Source organism: Vombatus ursinus, unplaced genomic scaffold, assembly GCF_900497805.2.
Source record: "Vombatus ursinus unplaced genomic scaffold, bare-nosed wombat genome assembly UNPS02014791.1, whole genome shotgun sequence".
NCBI classification, from domain to species: Eukaryota; Metazoa; Chordata; class Mammalia; order Diprotodontia; family Vombatidae; genus Vombatus; species Vombatus ursinus.
Genome location: NW_020954569.1, coordinates 65,816,598 through 65,836,860, shown reverse-complemented (window position 1 = coordinate 65,836,860; position 20,263 = coordinate 65,816,598). Strand labels below are relative to the sequence as shown.

At 42.3% G+C, this 20,263-nt stretch overlaps 1 protein-coding gene across 1 annotated transcript in view; it reads left to right on the top strand.

Moving 5' to 3' along the window:
• The first annotated feature begins 2,869 nt into the window (after positions 1-2,869).
• Positions 2,870-20,263, top strand: part of ZBTB7C (zinc finger and BTB domain containing 7C) — a 231,991-nt gene continuing 214,597 nt past the window's right edge. Inside the window, exon 1 of the mRNA XM_027868750.1 lies at positions 2,870-2,890. The gene's annotated coding sequence lies outside the window, so the exon portion shown is untranslated. The remainder of the gene's footprint in view (positions 2,891-20,263) is intronic.

Below are 20,263 nucleotides of genomic sequence, written 5' to 3'. Positions count from 1 at the left end.
AAGGAGAGGTGAAGTATTAAATCGCCAGTACTCGGAAAGTCTTTATTTCAGTCAGTTGACAAGCATTTCCTAAGTGCTTACTATATACAGACACTGTGCTAGGAACTGAGGATACAAAGAAAGGTAAAAATGGTCCCTGCCCTCAGAGAGTATATATTCTAACGGGGGAGATAACGTGGAAATAACTAGGGACACAAAAGATACGTACAGAATGGGTCTAGCCCTGTGACAGGCACTATGGGAGATTCAGGGAAAGAAGATGTATTTCCTGTCCACAAGTACCCTAGACAATGAACTTCTTGTTGACACATTGTAGTCACTAAATAAATGCTTATTGACTGACTATATCCATGTACAAAAGACGGTAATTCAAGACCATATTTAATCAAGTGCCCAGTTGTGGCACAAACAGTATGTTCTAGCTCAGGGACTAGAAAGGTCATTGTGGTTAGAGTGGACAAGGAATGCTTTATGGAGAGGGGGACACCTGAACTGGACCTTGAAGGATGGTACAATTTGGATAGATGGAGGAGACTAGGAAAGGCAACCCAGGAAGGGATAGAAGTATGAGCTAAGGACTAAAGGCAGGAATGAGTATGGCACATGGATGGGACGCTGAAAAACTTAATGCAGCTGCAGTGAAGGGCTATATTAGTAGCATGGGAAACTCTTCTACTCAAAGACTTAATTTCTACATCTGTAAAATGGGAATCATGATATTTGCATTATTTACATCACAGGGATTTTGTGAGGAAAGCCCTCTTCAAAACTTGAAGTGCTACATACATATGAGTAAGGAGAATGGTAATCATGTTAGATAGCAGTGAGAAGTAGGGTTGGATAGGTAGAGAGGTATCTTATTCTGCAAGGCCATAAAGTAGAGGTATAAGAGTTTACTCATATGATCCTAGATCTGGAACTGGAAAGACCTCTAGAGATCAATTTGCCCAACCCCCTCATGTTTACATATGAGGAAACTGAGGTCTGGAGCAGTTAAGTGACTTATACATAGTAACAGAGCAAATAAGTGACAGATACAAGGTTTCAACTAAAGTCTTCTGACTCAATCATTCACACTATAAATTTTATTTCTAATTTATAATCTTTATTTTTCTTTATCATTTTATATTTTTTATCAATTTGTCAATTTATATTCTTTGTTTTTCTTTATCATTCGGCCACAGCTACATGGGACATTAAAAACACTATATTCACAAGAAGGGAGCTTGACTTAGCCACTTGGCTCAGAAATCGTTTTTTGGAGGTGGGAACAAGGCTCTCTAACTGACCCTGTTGATGGGGCAGGCAGTCTTGACTTCCAAAATGAAGCTGGACAGAAGCCTTGTATTGGAACTTTTATAGGAACTTACACATTGTGCTTTTAGTACATGAAGGGGATGTTGAGCTTTAAAAAAAAAAAAAAAAGTGCTTCAGGCTTTCAAAATGATCAAGCTTGATCTGCCTGACACTAACAGCTCTTGCTGCAAGAATGGCAGCTTGCTATCTCTCCATGTTTTACATACTTCCAAGATTCTAGCCACTTAAGAAAAGTTCTTTCTTCCCATCAGTTGCCACAAATGGGTCCGTCTCCTTGGTCTGAAGCTCCCCAGCTCACTCCCTTAATCTTCCATTCCTCATTTCAGTTCAATTCAGGAAATTCAAGAATCATTTGTTAAGTGTGCCCAATGACTGTGCCAGGCACTGGGAATTCAAAAAGAAACACTCTGGCCTCATGGAGTTTTCATTCTGTCCCTATTCTCAATTCCCTAGCCCCACCCCCACCCCTTTGTTAAATCTATGTTAGCTTGGAATCCTGGAAATGTCTTTGTTCTTAGCCAAATCAAGCCAATGTCTTTGTGCTGGTCAGCTTTGTTTAGTGAGTTCTTCTCAACCTACACACACACACACATACACACACACACACACACGCTCTCCTACCACTTACTTATTTCTGTCATTTGAAAAGCCAAGAAATCTAGTCATACATAGGACAAAAGATGGTAAAAACAAACAACATAACCCTGTGTGCACAGAAGAGACTAAAGGACAAGCCCGTTCCAAATATCACAATAGTGCATTGAGGTAGTGACACAGTAATGAAAAAAAGGGACATTCAAAGTTCAAGTTGGTATTGTCATTAGCTCAAGCCATCGGTGTCACCATGCCCGCCCCCCCCCCCCCCCCGCCTTCCCACCACCTCCCTCCCCAGCCCTGCAGAAAGCAGGAGCTACCAGCCCAACATCAGCCTCCACTATGAAATCTCTGGCCTTTGCTGGTTTGTGTCAGCACTTGAACATTATTTAAATGTAGTTTGGGGTCCGTGAATTGCAATTACCTCGGTGTTATTATTCAGAGGCAGATTGTTAAGATTCAGGCAGCTGTACAAGGAGATGCCCTGTGCTGTTAAGGTCCAATTTAGGAAGGCCTTCAGAGTCTCTTGCACGGGGTTGCTAGGCAACTCCATGCTACAGAAGTGTAAGCTTCATCCTGGAGTAGGAAGATTCGTGAGAGCCTCTGGGGAATTGGATGTGCTGGTCAATCTGAGAAAGGCACAGTGTCAAGGGTGTGGGGGTGTGTGTGTGTGTGTGTGTGTGTGTGTGTGTGTGTGTCCCGCATGTATGTAGGGGAGTGTAGGTGTGTGTGATTGTGTATGAAGCAGGGGTCTGTCCACTTGACTGGTAAGAAACAAACCTTGGGAGGTTCATGAATGTTTCTGGGAAGATAGAATACAGAGAAGGTGCAGAAGGGCAGAGGTCATCCATGTAGCCACAGAAAGATACCCACAGCAGATGCTGATATGATTTCCCTTCCCTTTCTTCTATTTACAGGAAATGATCAGGTTCGCTAAGGAACTGTGGGTCTGAAATTTGAGACTAAGACCAGGTTGCTTGTGAGTATGAATTTCGATTACTTGTGGAGGGTCTGTGATTTAACAATGCCCCTGGGAAATGGAATTTTCTTTCTCCTTTTCCTGGTGAAGGACAGGTCTCTGATGGAGCCAGTTTTAACATCTTGTTTTCAGAGGTCATCTTTGCTTCTTGGAAACACAAGTTAATGCACTTGGGGTACTTCTTAATGCATTGAATTTTAGAAGAATTAGATGGATGGCTCTGAAGACTGGTTCTTACCAAGATGGTATAGAATCTGGCCTATTTGGTTTATAAAAGTGAGATGGCTTCTCATCTTGCTTAACTGGAATAATCTGGAAGACTTGGTCTCTTCTCCAGAGAGAAGATCCTTTGCTTGAGGGGGGTGAGGCAAGGGTAAGGGAGGGGTGGAGGTAGGTCTGGCTTATTTTTTCATTGTAACAAGACACACCACAACAAACAACACCAAAAAGGGGGATCAGATCTCAAACTCGTGGTGGAATGCCAGAAGCCACTAGTCATTGAACAATCTTCTGCATAATCAGAACAAAGTTCCTCTCTTACCACTTAGCTGGATTTGGAATCCTGAATAGGACCTCATAATTCTCATTTTAAACAATCAGAGTCTGAGCTAGATGCCAAAATGACTCTAACAATCTTGTTCATCCAGGGTGAGTGGAGTATGGAGTATTCTGATAAATTAATATTCTATTTAACTAAGAGATACTGTATTATACAAACTATTCAATGACTCAATCAGAATGAATTTATTAAGTGCCTGCTGAATGCCTGGCACTATAATGGGGGTTGTGGTGAATGCAAAAGTAACATGGGGCACTTAGTGGCTTGAGGCAATTATAATCTAATAGAAGAGATAAGGCATACTCACATGAAGCAATTAGATAACACAAGGGACAGTACGTAATCAAGTTCCAGATTGCCTGATGCAGACAGTCCAGGCTACAGAAGTTCAGAGAGTAGAGAGATCAATGTGGACCAGAATAGACCACGAAGGCTGCAGGACGAAGGGCTACTTAAGCATGGGCTTGCAGAATGAAAAGGATTTTTGAAAGGGTATGTGTGAGGGTAGGGTTGAGGGGCAAGATTTCAGCCAGAGAGATAGCATGAGTATGAGAGTATGGACAGAAGCATAACCTGTGTAGGAGATGCCAGCAGACTGGCCTAAGACTAAATCTTTGTGTAAGGGATCAGACTGAGAATGGAGTGCAGGGATAGATTATAATAGCCTCGGAATGTCATTTATAAATGGCTAGGTTTCAAAAAACTAACATATGATACAAATACATTTCACTCTAAAGCCTCAACCTGAATTCTGTGAACTTTTAAAAATATTTTGATAACTATGTCTCAATATAATTGGTTTCTTTCATGTCCTATGTATTTTATTTTATGCATTTAAAAAACTTATTTCTGAGAAAGAGCTCATAGACTTCACCAAAGGGTTAGGACACAAAAGGTTAAGAATCCCTGTTCTTGAAGAACTCAGGACTTGATTGAATAATTCCTCTGAGAATCTGGAGTCCCTTGAGAATCTGGCAGTATGTTACAATCATTCCCCTCTCTAGAGATCAATGACCATGATCCAATTCTTTATACTCAATTCTGCCTATTTGAGGATTTTTTAAATTATTATTTGGTTTCTGAATAATCAGAAGCTTACTCTCATTGTTTGTAATTGAGTGTCTAATGCATGACTGACCAAGGAAAAAGGTCCTTTGGAAAACTAGAAAGAAGGGGAAGCTTTTGTCCACAGAGGAAATGAGCCATAGGTAAAGACTTGGGGCAAGAGAGACTGCTGGGATGTCACTAAAGGATGCAGAATCATGATATTTCAAGACCTTATCCTCCATCATTGGAGCCCCCCAAATATTCCAGTCACAGGGGGCAGAGCCAAATGTCATTTTCACCTGGACTGACAGTGATTTTCAAGTATTCCTGAGATATACAGCAGCTTAAAATAAGCAATCATGAATTTCAAACTCTGCTGTGATTGAAAATGATGGTGCTCCTTATGTTTCAAACTTTGACTGTATATGATGCGTTCTGTTAAATTGTCAACCATTCAGGCCCCATTAATTCAGAATTTGTGATCATTTGTCCGTTGGGATTAGGTTAAAACTTAACCTTTGCTCAGAGAAACATTTTTTTTCAGAGAGAGTACAAATTCATTGAACAAACAAGATCCTAGAGGAATATTTAAAATGCTTATCAAACTTTCCACATATCTTCAAGCACCTTAGATGGGCCATTTATAACAGAACAACTGGTATGCTAATAATGAGTCACTCATCAATTCATTAGAGCATGTCCCCTATGAAGAGCCCTATTAGGCAACAACTTAGTTTGAATTACTGTATTCCAGCGCTTGAACAGAATGAAGCTGCCTTCCTTCAAACCCAGTCTATAATTCAGACTTTCTATTGAATTGGATTGGTCTTGCTCTCCAGTTATTCTGAATCAGGGAGATTTTGCTAAATGTGTTATCTGTTCCTATTTGGATGTGGTTTAACTCAATTCAATTCAACATTTCAACCCAAGATTTATTGAGCACCTGCTACATAAGAACTCAATGTTCTCTATTAGAGTATTGAGTGCCTGCTTTGTAAGAATTCTATGCCAGGCACTAGGGGAGAGATACATTTTAGATTGGATCTGGTGCCTGTCCTCATGGAACTTATAGTTTAGTGGGGCACCTGGAGTCAGGAAGACCTGAGTTCAAATGTGGCCTCAGACACTTAATAGCTGTGTGATCCTAGGCAAGTCACTTAACGCTGTTAACAGTTTCTTCACGTGTAAAATAAGTTGGAAGAAAGAAGTGGCAAATCACTCTAGTAACTGCCAAGAAAACTCCAAAAGGGGACATGAAAAGTTGAACACCACTGAAAAATTACTAAACAACAAGGGGTGATAAGACATATATACAAATGACTACCCTTAAATACTACTCAAACACCTGGGATTTCATTGAGGTGATGATTTTTTGTTGTTGTTGTTCAGTCAGTTAGTTGTGTCCAACTCTTCATGAGCTCATTTGGGGTTTTCATGGCAAAGATACTGGAGTAGTTTGCCATTTCCTTCTCCAGCACATTTTACAGATAAAGAAACTGAGGCAAACAAGGTAAAGAGACTTGCCCAGGGTCACACAGCTAGTAAGTATTGAAGGCCAGATTTGAACTTTCCCACCCCTGATCCTTGCTAGTTATGGGACTAAGGTCAAATTGTTTAATCTAAGATGGAGACAATAATACTTGACCTACTAATCTTGAAGGATCATCCTGAGGAAAGGGCTTCCATGGATTGTAAAGAGCTGTATAAATGAGAGCTATAATTATTCTTCTAGTTACTATCTTCAAGTCAGACCACAGCCAAATGGTGTGCCTGATGCACCATCGGTGCATCCACTAAAGTAGATCTGGATCCCTCTACCTTCTGATACAGCAGGTAGCAAAGTATATAGAGCTCTGAGCCTGGAGTCAAGAAGACCTGAGTTCAAATCAGACATCAGACACTTACTAGTTATATGATACTGGGCAAGTCACTTAACCTTGTCTGCCTCAATTTCTTCAACTATAAAATGTAGGTGATAATAATAGCACCACCTCCCAGCATTGCTATAAGGATCAAGTAAGATAATATTTGTAAAGTACATGGTAGGTGCTTAATAAATGCTTATTTCCTTCCTTCCTCTTAAATGACAGTTTCACAAGTTGCGGTGACCATAAAAGCATCATCTCTTGTCTGCTCTTGATTTTGAGCCCCTCCCCATTTATCTAAGCTAGTTTTCAGACCAAAGTCCATTTTTGGACATATTTGAAGCCTTTCCAATTTAGTAGACTCTGCCAGAGTTTACTTTAAAAAAGCTATTGGCTTCCAGCAAATACCAAAAGACAAAGAATACTTATTATGTCTAGCATATTATCAAAGCCTTCTGACTTTTAATAATTTGATTTTACTATTACATAGGAACTTTATCAATATATAGAGAGGATCTACTCCAAATAATGAAATGGGCCGCCTAATGAGGTAATGAACTCCCTATCCCTGCAAGTATTCACACAGAGCCCTAGTAGGGGGTGAGCAGTTGATCTCCTGGATCCATTCTGAATCTAAAATTCTATGGTTCTATCATTCTCTGATAGCCTTATTGTCCCAAACAATACAAATATTACACTAGCTGTTCAGTGAGCAGAGTTGCTGCCTTCAGGCGTACATTGAGTGCTTATCTCCTGGGTTTCAGTCTCATCGGCTTTGTCTAGTGTCTGCAAATGTTTGAATAGAATGATATTTTTTCTTTTTGCAATTTTATGTGCCTGTTTTCTCATGTTTCCTTGAATCTCCTGCTGATGCTCATGCTCCCATTCTAAGGTTATGAGGAAATCCATTCAATTGCCACATAACCCATCCCAGCTCCCTAAATGAAATTTGGTGATGTCTCTCCTTGCCACAGGAAAAAAAAAAATCATTTCCAGTGGAGAAATAGAATCATTATCTTGATTGAAATAACATCTACTTCCCAACCTGAAACCTGATAAAACATCAAATCGGTGGAGTCTCCTTATTACTCCATAGAATTTTTAGGACACAAGGTAATGACTTGTTAGCTGATGCTGGTAAGGTGATTTGAGCATTAAGGAATTCAAAGTTCCCCACTGGGAATGGTGGGTTAGACCCAGTGCTGTTCAGGTTATATTATTAGGAAAAATATTGAAGTAGGACCTGAAATATAAAGACAACTCGAAAATGAAGGAAGGAGAATTTTTTTTCCCTTTCTCTTTAGCACTTGGGTTACTGCACCAGCTGGACCTAATGGACTATGGGACCAATGGTGCATCAGGCACACCATTTGGCTGTGGTCTGACTTGAAGATAGTAACTAGAAGAATAATTATAGCTCTCATTTATGCAACTCTTTACAACCCATGGAAGCTATTTCCTCAGGATGATCCTTCAAGATTAGTAGGTCAAGTATTATTGTCTCCATCTTAGATTAAACAACTTGACCTCAGTCCCATAGCTAGCAAGGATCAGGGGTAGTAAAGTTCAAATCTGGCCTTCAACATTATTAGCTGTGTGACCCTGGGCAAGTCACTTTACCTTGTTTGCCTCAGTTTCTTTATCTGTAAAATGTGCTGGAGAAGGACATGGCAAACTATTCCAGTATCTTTGCCATGAAAACCCCAAATGGGTTCATGAAGAGTTGGACGCAACTAACTGACTAAACAACAACAACAAAGAATCAGAGGTGAGACTAGAACTGAGATCTAAATCTAGCGGTCTTTACACGATACCAGGCTGGGAGGAGACCAACACACATTCATGGAGCACTTTAAGGTTTATAAAACACTTTCTTTACCACAATCTTGTGTGGTAGGCAGTGGATAAATGTTATTGTCTCCATTTTACTGATGGGAAAATAGGTTCACAGAGATGGCTTCATCTCTCGTTCAGGCTGCTCGACTTGCTCATGCATATGCAAATTAAGTGTCAGAGCTGGGTCTAGAGTTCAGGTCTCCTAGTTCTGGACCCTGTGCTCATTACACTACACCATACTAGCAGCTCTATAACAATATGTTTAGAAGTTTACAGAAGGCAGAGATCTGTTTCAGGATCATAGATTTAAGACTGGAAGGGACCTTAGAGGCCATCAAATCCAACCACCTCATTTTACAGGTGACAAATAGAGAGGATAAGTGACTGGTTCAGAGTCACTTAGCTACTAAGTGTCTGAGGTGAGCTTTGAATCCAGAATTTCTTGACTGCAAGACTAGTGCCTTATTCCAAGTCTGAGTCCCTCATTTCACAGATGAGAGCCCCGAGGCCAAAAAAAGATGAAACAACTTTGCCAAGATTACACAGATGCTAAGAGGCAAAGCTGAGATTTAAACTCAGGTCATTTGACATCCAAGTCAACATTCTTTGCTATGCACCAAGGCTTAGGCTGTAGAACAAAGAGACTGAGAGATCTGGGGTCTGGACCTGCCTCTGTCAATCCATTGTTGGGTAATCTCAAACAAGTCTCTCCAGGCCTTCATTTCCTCATCTGTCAGATATGGATTATCCACAGTGCCTGTGTAACCTCCATGAGAGGCCGCTAGGTGCTGTACTGGATAGAGTGCCAGGCCTAGAATCAGGAGGACTCAGCTTTGTGAGTTCATATCTGGCCTCAGACACTTACTAGCTGTGTGACCCTAGGCAAGTCACCTGACCCTGTTTGCCTCAGTTTCCTCATCTATAACATGAGCTGGAGAAGAAAATGGCAAACCACTCTAATATCTCTGTCAAGAAAACCCCAGATGGGGTCACAGAGAGTCAGAGATGACTGAAACAACTGAACAATGAACTGCAACAAGTCTAATGAATCATAGATTCATAGTCAGATGCCCCGAGTTTGAATTCCAGCGATGTTACTTACTACCTCTGTGACCTTGGACGAATCATCTCTGTTCCCTGTGCTATAATCTTCTCATTTGTAGAATGGAGGAACGAGATCAAATGATATTGAACTTTGAATCCATTAGCCCCTGACATTTGATCTAGAGTATGTCTTTGCCCCCAAGCAAGACCTGACGGAGGCTCCTGAAGAGAAACAACAAGCAATCCTATTTTCCAGAGGCTGGTTTAATCATTCCAACCTGCCATCATCCCACTTGCTGACATAGAAGGCTCGTTAAAAGCCCTTCACAATCTGGCTCTAGCCTACCTTTCCAGGATTATTACATATTACTCCTCTTTGCCTATTCTATGTTTCAGTCAAAGTGGCCTATTTCTTCTGTATAACATTCTGTCTTGTGTTTCTGTGCCTTTGCTCTCTTTCCTGAACGCCATCTTTTGGAATTCCTAACTTTCTTCAAAACTCAGCTACAATGCTACCTCCTACATGAGGCCTTTTCTGAGCCCTCTAATTTCTAGTGTCTTACAAATTATTTTTGATATATGTTTTGTATTAACATATATGTATATAACATATACGTATGTATGAAATTGTAGCTGTGTGTATATACTGCATATGTGTATGCACATACAGGTTTTCCCCCAATAGAATGTAAGCTCCACCAGGACAAGAACTGTTTCATTTTTTCCGCTGTATTTCCAGTGTCTTGGACAATATTTGGCAAATAGTAGAAGCTCAATAAAGGTTTATCGAATGCATGAATAAGTATGTGTATGGATAAGTATCTACTGCCAGCCTCGATTGCATATATAGAAATGGGACTTGTTTGGATTAAAGTATTCCTTCCAGAGACAAAGGTGACAGTGACCATCCAGTGGGAGCATGCAAAGTTCTTCTGAAAAAATGTTAAGCCTCGTTTGCTTCAGTACCTGACTCACTCCTGATGACAATGCCTCTCCCCCACCTACCCATGCTGGTGGTGAGGGAGAAGCCACTGGAGACAGGTCACTTCTCCCCTGTACCCTTGTCAATTAACCACCATGCCAATCCTAGAGGCTTTCAGGAGGTCGATGGCAAGCTCTATAGTCTAGGCCCCCAGATGATTTCCCCCTGCCCAGGGACTGAAACGATGAGCTGCACTGATTGGATCGACAGCTTTACCCCCGCGCCTCTAAAGTCTATCAGGCACAAAGCAGGTCAAGATTTGTATGTCGCCGTGTGATAGAGAGACTGGAATGGGTTTGATAAAGGCATTCCCTTCAAAGAACTCATTCTTTGCTTTCAAGTAGGACAATGCATCAGAGAAGTTGTCAGGCCCGTTTTGACAACGGTGAGAGGCATTAGCTAATATTTTGATTTTAATAGAATGAATAATAAAGAGCCCTGAGTACCTCGCAACTAATTTGGAAGAGCCTAATTCTCTGCATGTCCTCAGTTTGAGTCAGTCTCCAAAAGAGTCTGTAACAAAAGGGTCTTTTTTTTTCCCCTAGGGAAAAAAATGCATTCCTCAGCCAACTTTTCTCCTTTTTAATACCCTTCCTGTAATGCTTCTCCGTTAACAGTTACTTATGAAAAGATGAAATAAAGTTGGTGCCTGAAGCAGCAAGCCTCAGACAGAGCCCAGGAAGGGCAGGGTTCCTGCTTTTGTTCCGTGGTTCTGACCAGGTTGCTGTACACTACCTTGCCCAGTATGGTAGCAAGGAATTTCAGATGTAGAAGAATTCATTAAGCAGGAAGCCTTGGATGGAGTAGGCATATGCCTTATATTTAAGTTTATGGGGTTTCTGACCAAGTGCCATGATTTCAAAGGCACTGAGAAAGGCCTCACTCTCCACTACCCCTGAGTGAGAAAGGCCTCACTCTCCACTACCCCTGAGTGACTTCCTGATCTGCTCTCTGTTGCTATAAGGACTGTTGTAGTTAATGAGAGGGTGGGAGCGTGGTGGGGGGAGAGACAGAGACAGAAACAGAGAGCAGCAGCAGCAGCAGACTCTCTTAGGCAAGGTCCCAGGGTAGGATCCTCTGTGTGTGCTTAGGGAGTTGGTTTATCAGTCATGACCAGTATCTGAAAGAGGGACTCATGTGAACCAAATTCACAAAGAACTAACTGACAAAGGTTTCCCAGTTAATTGATTTATACTTAAAATGCTCGACTACTATGGAAATATGTTTCACATGATTGCACATGTATAACCTATATCAAATTGCTTACTGTCTCAGGGAGAAGGGAGGGCACAAGAGGTAGGAAGGAGGAAAATTTGGAACTCAAAATTGTTTTTAAAAAGAGAGAATTTTAAAAATCGTTTTTACTTGTTAATTGGGGAAAAAATAAAATATTATTATAAAAAATTACTTAAAACTGCCAAAGGGACTGGGATACCAGTGCCCATTGGCCAGCACATTCTCTTTCCATAGGGAAGTTTATATGGGAAAGTAGTTTAAGATGGAAAGATGGTTTGCAAGTCTAGAGGCATAGGAAACAAAGGGAGTTGAATGAACTTAAGAGATCATGTCAGAGTTATAGCTGTACAGCTAGAAGAGTCATTAGAAGTCATATTCTAATGCACCCTTCCTCCCCTCTTTTTCAGATAAGGAAACTGAGGCCCAGAGAATTTAAGTAACTTGTCAGAGGTCACACAGATAATACGTAAAAGAGGCAAGATATGAGCTGAGGTGCTGTGGCTCCAAATCTAATGCTCTTTCCCCTGAATCATGATCCATTAGGCTGTGTTAGCCTGATGTACCCATTTCTACCATGGGAATCAATCAATCAAACAACATTTGTTTAACTTTTACTTTGCAACAGCCACTGTTCTAGACATAAGACAAAAACAAAATTACTTACATTCTATCAAGAGAAACAACACGTACACAGATGAATGAACAGAAATACATGGAAAGTAGATCAGATAAGACAATTGAGGCAATAGTAGCTAGGGGAAGGCAATAAAGGCCTCAGGTAACTATCTGATTAGTGCCACTTGAACTCAGCCTTGAAGGAAGGTAGGGATTCTAAAAGGTGGGCAGCTAGGTGATGCCATAATGCACAGAGTGCCAGGCCTGGAGTCAGGAAGACTCATTTTCCTGAGTTCAAATCTGACCTCAGACACTTACTAGCTGTGTGACCCTGAGCAAGTCACTTAACCCTGCTTGTCTCAGTTTCCTCATCTGTAAAATGAACTGTAAAAGAAAATGGCAAACCACTCCAATATCTTTGCCAAGAAAACCCCAAATGGGATCACAAGAGTCAAACATGACTGAACAACAAGAGTAAAGCAGAAGTCACTAAAACTTCTGGAAGAGAAGACACGGTTGGGTCTGTCCTTTAGGAATATCTCTTTGCCATTTGTGTGGAGGAGAGAGGCTTGAGACAAGGTAGTCCAAATAGGAGGCTGCTGCAGCAACCCAGGAGAGAGGTGATAACGGCCTACAGAAGGGTGGTGTCTGTGCATAGGAGACATGTGAGGTAGAATTAACAAGATGGCCAGAATACTCTTATTGGCAAGGCAGGCTGCCCTCTCCTACGCACCTCACAAATTCTTATTCTATAGCTCAAGTCTTTCTAAACTCCATGAAGAGTTCTCTTCCCATGTGTTACTAACAAGTTCTAGTTCCCAAGATCTTGGATTCATTCCATTGTTCATCTTGGATTAGTTACACTGAGGTTGGTATGTAATGGAAAGCATGGAATATGTGGGATCAAGTCCCGAGTCTTACACTTAACTAGCTATGTGACATTGCACAACCCTTAACCTCTCCAGTTCCTTACCTGTCAAAGGGGATAAGAATCCCTGCCCCACCTATCTTGTAAAGTGAGATAATAGATGGCAGAGTATCCTAACAATCAAAAGGTGCTATACACCTGTAAGAGATTATTATAATGACTATTATTTCAAAACCATCTGTCCCAGATAGGCTCCGCATTTAGAAAGCTTGTGCATTGAGGAGCTGGGATCTGACTGTTCTAATTTCAGTAAATTGCTCATCTCTCTGTACTTTTGGTTTCTTGTCTGTGAGGTAAGAAGCAATAATTGATAGGAAAGCATTTTTCAACAGAAGGTAGAGGGAAGAAAGGCAGTGTGGATGCCTGTCATGAGTGCCTGCCTAGCCCCACCCAGGGTCATATATTCTATGGGGGTTCAGGAGCCAGGCAAATACTACAATGAGATCTCTAAAACTCTGGACCACTTCTCCATCCTCCCTCCCTCCCTCTTTCCATCCATTTCCCCATCCATCTATTCATTCAACAAGCATTTATTTAGTGCCTGCTACATACATAAGCAGGGTACTAAGGAGACTTCAAAAGAAATGTAGGAGATGGCCTCTGACCTCTTGGAGTTGGCAAATCAGGTGCTGAGAGAGGCTGAACACAAGAAATAATTAAGTAGCAATGTGAGGCAACATATGAATTGAATGAGTGGTTCAGTTAGACAAATGCATGCGCCAGGCCTTCAGAAAAAGGAGAATTCACTCTGAGCAGGGATGATCCACAGGGTGGTGAAGTGAATCTCAGAGTCATGGAGAGACCTCAGAGGCCCTCTAACACAACATGTTCTTGAACGGGAATTCCTTCTACTACATCCCTTAAAAAAAGGTCATCCAGGGGCAGCAAGGTGGCGCAATGAAAAGAGCACCGGCCCTGAAATCAGGAGGATCTGAGTTCAAATCCGGCCTCCGACCAAACACTTGACACTAGCTGTGTGACCCTGGGCAAGTCACTTAACCCCAATTGCCTTAAAAAAAAAAAGTCATCCAGCCTCTGCTTATAGATCCCTAATTTGGAGGACTCACTACCTCCCTAGGCATCCTAATCCAGGAAGTTTTCACAGAAGAGATCTGACTTTTTTTGGTCTTCAAAGGATGGATAGTATTAAAAGCTGAAAGGAGAAGGGAGAGCATTGCAGGCAGAGAAATAAAGTCTGAGGGAGTAGGAATGGGCATAAGAGTGTTGTGGGGACAAGCGAGAGGTGGACTTTACTAGAGGAGAGAAGCAGTAGTAGTGGTGAGCACTGCTGACACTCATGTAGCCCTTGGAGAGGTAGCTATGAAGTGCTGAAAGGCTGGCCTTGGAATCATTGAAGATCTGGGTTTAAATCCTTCCTCTGACACACCCAGGCTGCTGAACCCTATCACAGACATCTCTCAGTGATGCAAGCAGCTCCCTAAAACTGTTAGTCACAGAGATTTGCTGATCTCCATCTGTAGAGGAAGTTTGTTACCTGGATGACATCACAGGTTTGTACCCTGTACACACACACACACACACACACACACACCCCTATCTCTCTCTCTTCCTCTTTCTCTCTGTATCACACACCCTTCTCTCTCTTCCTCTTTCTCTCTGTATATGTAATACACACATACATATACATATATACACCTATAATATATATACCAATACATGTATATATCTGCACAGACACAGATACATAGATAGTTAAAACATTTATTAAACACGTTCCCTGCTGCTGACACCATGCAGTACATACAAATGCACATGTAGAGATGAATCTTGTATTTCATGTCTGTATGAAATATACATGTGTTTTATATATGGTTTTTTGAAGTTTGCAAAACTTTATAAAATCATCTCACTTCGTCTTGAGGAGTTGTGGGTGCTAAAGTTAGAGAGTGAGGGTAGAACGATACTATAGAAGGCCTTGGATGCCAGAACAAATAGTCTGAACTTTATCCTGAAGATAATAGGAAGCCACAGCACGTTTTTGAACAATTAAAAAAAAAGTTTCCAGGACCACCAAAAAATTATTAGTATCATCTGTTAGATTTTATTATAATAGCATTTGATCTGTACTTCAGAGAAAACATTGATTTCATCAATTGCTTACAGGTCAAAGCCCATTGCTGCCATCTCTAAGGGACCTTTCAAATCCTTCTTTAATATTGGAATGTTGTTATATCCCTTGAAATAAATGAGCCATCACCTGAGGATTAGAAACCATTTTAGGGGCAGCTAGGTGGCGCAGTGGATAGAACTCTGACCTTGGAGTCAGGAAGACCTGAGTTCAAATCCGATCTCAGACACATAACACTTACTAGCTGTGTGACTCTGGGCAAGTCACTTGACCCCAATTGCCTCACACACAAAAAAAAAAGAAAGAAAGAAAGGAAAAGAAACTGTTTTAAAAGAAGAGTTTCATAGCTATAGTAGAATCATAGAATGTCAGAGCTGGAAGAAACCTGAGAGGTCATCTTGTCCAGTTCCCTCATGCCACAGATGAAGAAGGGCCTGAGACCCAAGGAGATACAGTGACTTACCCAAGGTCACAGGACAAGTTATAGGATCACAAATTTAGGGCTAGAAGGGTCCTCAGAAGCCATCTACTCCAACTATTTCACTTTACTTGAGGCATCAGAAGGGGAATGTGGAAACCCAGCTCATCAGGCTCCTGGGTCTGAGCTCCTCTGCTGGACCACAGTGGCTTCCATTTACTCCTGAACTGACCACAGATGTGACTGGTACAAACCTGCAAGTACTTGCTCAAAGTCGTATAGCAATTAAATTTCTTAGGCCAGGACTAGAGGGCCCAAGTATTCTGGATCCTGGTCCAGTGTTGTTTTCATGGAACCACACACTGTCTCTCAGGAGTTGGCCAGAATCTCCTTTCTCCCAAAAAAACTGATGAGACAAGGGTGTGTGTGTGTGTGTGTGTGTGTGTGTGTGTGTGTGTGTGTGTGTGTGTGTGTGAGAGAGAGAGAGAGAGAGAGAGAGAGAGAGAGAGAGAGAGAGAGAGAGAGAGAATGAGCAGACAACCCATCTAAGTGTTTCATTAAACACTTGGATATAACGGTGTGGACCCTGGAGGGAGGATAAGAGAAAAGGAGACATGTACAGTCCCTCACACTTTCCCCAGAGATAATTTCCTTGGACAAGTCATCATAGAGAGTGATTTGGAGGGAAATGGGGAACGGCCAGAGTCTTTTCATGGAATCCCTTATCTGCCCCTCCACTCCTCCCCCTCCTCCCCCTCCACCCCCAGTGCCGGCTAGGGCCGGTTCAGGGAAGCAGCAGTCTTGGCAGGGTCCAAGCCTCCCTCATTTTCCTCTCCTTCCTCCAGCAGGAGCAGCAGCTGGCCCACGTGAACTCCATTCCCCGTGGGGCTGGCTTGTCGTGTCAATCGTGTGTGTGAGGAAAAAATAATAAATCTGCAGAGATGTTGTTAGAGTTCGGTCCTTCACTGCCGGCTTATCTCCCTCTCCCCCAGGCAGCCACTAATTGAGGCCAGGAGGTCGGCTGCCTAGCTCAGACCACATTTACAGGAGGAAGAGAATGCAAATGCACCCCTTACTGTTGAGGCCCACTTCCCCCACAGCCCCCTCCTATTTCACGTCTCCCCCACCCTCTCCTCTGCTCCCCTCCCACACGTATTCAGACTTGTCCCCTTTTGAATAGGCTGCTCTGATTGGAAAAGTGGGGAAATGATCATCATAACAGATTCCTCAGCAGTTTGGTGCTTTTTTTTTTTTCTCAGAGGCTCCTACCTACCTGCCAAGGTGTCCATTCAGGGCCAACTCTAAAGATATAGAAACCCAAATCAGTGGTACCATGTGGAACTCAGGGGCATTGAGATGAGCCATGATGCCACCCCCCACCTCCTACAATGATTCTCTCTCATCAGCCTGTGGCCTGAGATTTCACCATTAATGAGCCATTCCTTTGAATTAAAAGTGCTATTCCCTAATCCAGTCAAGTACACCATAGGAGGTGTAACGTATTAAGTTATCACCACCCATTAACATCTTAGTGTGAGGGAATTCTCCTGATCCTTTCTAGCCTGGCAGCTGAGGTAAATAAGGAGATGCCCAATAGGTTAAGTTTTTATAGAAAGGAGGAGAAAGATTCAGAGTCAGAGCATTACCTCAGGAGGGCAAGTCAGATCATGGAAGAGTTGAGAATAACTTGGGTGCCTTGATGAGGGGAATAGCTTTTTTCTTTCCTGAGACCAGCACCCCCAAGGTGCTGAGACCCCCTACCACCACTACCACCACCTAGCAGTCTTCAAATCCCTGAACTTCTTTTGTTCAAATCTTTCCCTCTACTGCGTCTGTAATATTCTCTCCTGCCTTTGTTATGGAAGCCCTATGCATACCCAACTCCCACCCTACTTCCTCTAGTACACCTCCTCTTTCCTCCCCTGCTCCACACTCAGCCCACAGTAATCCATCCCTCCCAAATGCCTATAGTACTTATTATCTGAATCATCCATTTGAACACTCAGCAAATACTGCTTTCTATTACAGTTAATTTTTTTGTCAGCAATAGAAGACAGGAGTCTATCACAGGGAGTTCTCTCCTCCACACGGCTGTGAACACCACAGGTCAATAAATGTTGATGACAATGACGATGATAGTGATGACAACGATCATAGTGGCGGTGGTGGTCAGGAAGGATAAAAATGGAAGGTTGTAAGGGCTCACTCCTTCTGCTGGAGCTCTGGCTAGTGAGTGGGCATGCCAAACACCCTCGAAGTCTCAAAGCCTGGTATATAGAAGACGGAGAACATTCAGAATCGCAACAGAAAGGACCCTATCCCTTTTCTCCACGACAGCTCTTGGCCAATGTGGGCATTGACATAGTTTGTCAGAGTATGCTGGTTACTCACCACTGTCCACGCAGAATCAGTCCATGGAAGGGACCTCAGGTAGTTATTTAGCCAGCAATTAATTCCTATTTTCTTTTGTAAACCCCTTCTTGACTACTCTTTTTCTTTTGAACTAAACAAAGGTCAACAAACGTGGCAACGGCTAGGGAGAAGGCGGAGAGACCAAGCCTTTGGTTTATCTGGTATGGGAAATTCCCTGTATGAGGAAATTTCTTTCACCAATGCAGGTGGGCATCTATAGCTTTAGAGAGTTGCCCAGAGCAATGAGAGGTTAAATGACTTGTTTAGCATCTCACAGCCAGGATGGGTCAGCAAATATTACATTTCAATATACAGGGAAAAAGAGAAAAGAGGATTGCATATGAAACTGTGAAGCTCTGTTACATATGGGTTTTTTTTAAAGGGTATATTGTATCTAGGGCAGCTAGATAGTACAGTGGATAGAGCACCAGGCTTGGAGCCAGGAAGATCTGAATTCAAATCTGGCCTCAGATACTTACTAGCTGTGTGACTGTAGGCAAGTCACTATTTGCCTCAGTTCCTCAACTGTAAAACGAGGACACACTGGAGAAGAAAATGGGAAACTACTCTAGTATCTCACCAAGAAAACTCCATAGAGTTGGATAAAATGAATAACAACAATGTTAAATCTAATACAATAGCAAAAACAAAAACAAAATTGTCCTATTTGTCTGAATCTCCTTATGAATTTTCTCCTAGTCTTTTTTTTATGTATTTTTAAACGTTTCATCAACATTCTTTTCTTTTTCTTCTTCTTTTTTTTTTTGGCACCCCTATCACTGTCCACCCACCCTGCCTCTTTTAAAAAATTATCTCTACTTTCTCAGACCTCCCATAATATTTACAGTTGGTTAACTTCCTCGTTAGTGCTTAATGATGCTCTAGCTATTTCATTGGAATTCATATTGTCCTCTTCTTGTATCCTCCACAGTGCTCATCACATAAGAGGTGCCCAATCAAGCCTTGGGCAAATCACTTTATCCCCTTGGGGCCTCTATTTCATTAAGATCCTAGAATTTAGAGCCAGGAGAGACTTTAGAAAACATCTGGTCAACCAACGAGCATTTATTAAGCACTTACTATTGGCCAGGAACTCTGCTAAACCATAGGAATACAAACACAAGCAAAAAGAAAGACAGGCCCTGCCCTCGGGGAGCTTACATTTTAAGGCAGGAAGTCAACACCTGGAAAAGGAATCTGAGAAGCAAAGTAAGAGGGGGCGGATAAAGATACTCAGAATGGGATCAGGGAATCGGGGTACAACCTGGAAAGGAATGGAGACATGGTTGGCCTGGGTATCCTCCTTGAAATGGAAATTCTAGCAGGAACCAACCAGCAGTAGTAGGGTCAGAGGGTACTTTTGGGGTGTAAAGTCCAGAAATAAACTGAGCTTCCAGGGTGAAGAAGTTTCTATGACATGGTAGATAAAGTCCAGAGAGTCAGGGGTGTAGCCTGGAGAAGGAAAACATGGAGTATAATCCCGACATTTTATAGAGGAGAAAAGTCTGAAGGAATGCCCACCTAGCACAGCATCTTGGACAAAGCAGATTTCAATAAATCCACATCCTTTCTTTTTTTCTTTTTCTCTCTCCATCTCTGGCTCTGGCTCACCCTTTGCCCCTAACCCACAGTCCTGTTGACCCTGTGGAGGTGGGAAGATTGCAAAAGAAACAACAGAAGGCAAAATCCTAATGTTCGATAGCTGTAAGTCTGTCCAATCTGTAGCTTGTCTGGGTGGGCATAGGCAGAAGGGGTGAGGGGGCCACTCCCTCTGACGCTGGACAGGTGATTCTCCTCCAAGTACAGACAGGCATCCCCCTGGGTTAGGAAAGAGAGGTTTGATAATTCTATGATCCAAGGCACAATAGGGCGTCTTTTTCCTATCTGAGGAGAGAGATAATCTGAAAGAGCCGTAGGACCTTGGTCAGACGTCACAGGGGCCATTCACAGTTCTGATATTCACTACCTCTGTGGCCTTGGGGAAATAATCAGTTCCTTGGGCCCCAGCTTTCTACTCTGTAAAATGAGGTGACTGGACCGTATAATCCTGAAGGTCCCTTCCAGTCAGTCAGTCAATAAACATTTATTAAGTGCCTCTTAGCTCTTGCTGGGAAAGGGGACCACTGTTGATGTTGTTATTTCAGTTGTGTCCTACTCTTTGTGACCCCATTTGGGGTTTTCTTGGCAAACATATCACAGTGGTTTGCCATTTCCTTCTCCGGCCCATTTTACAGATGAGGAAACTGAGGCAAGCAGGGTTAAGTCCCTGTGCCCTGTGCCCAGGGTCACACAGCTAGTGTCTGAGGCCAGATTTGAACTCAGAAAGAGGTGTCTTCCTGACT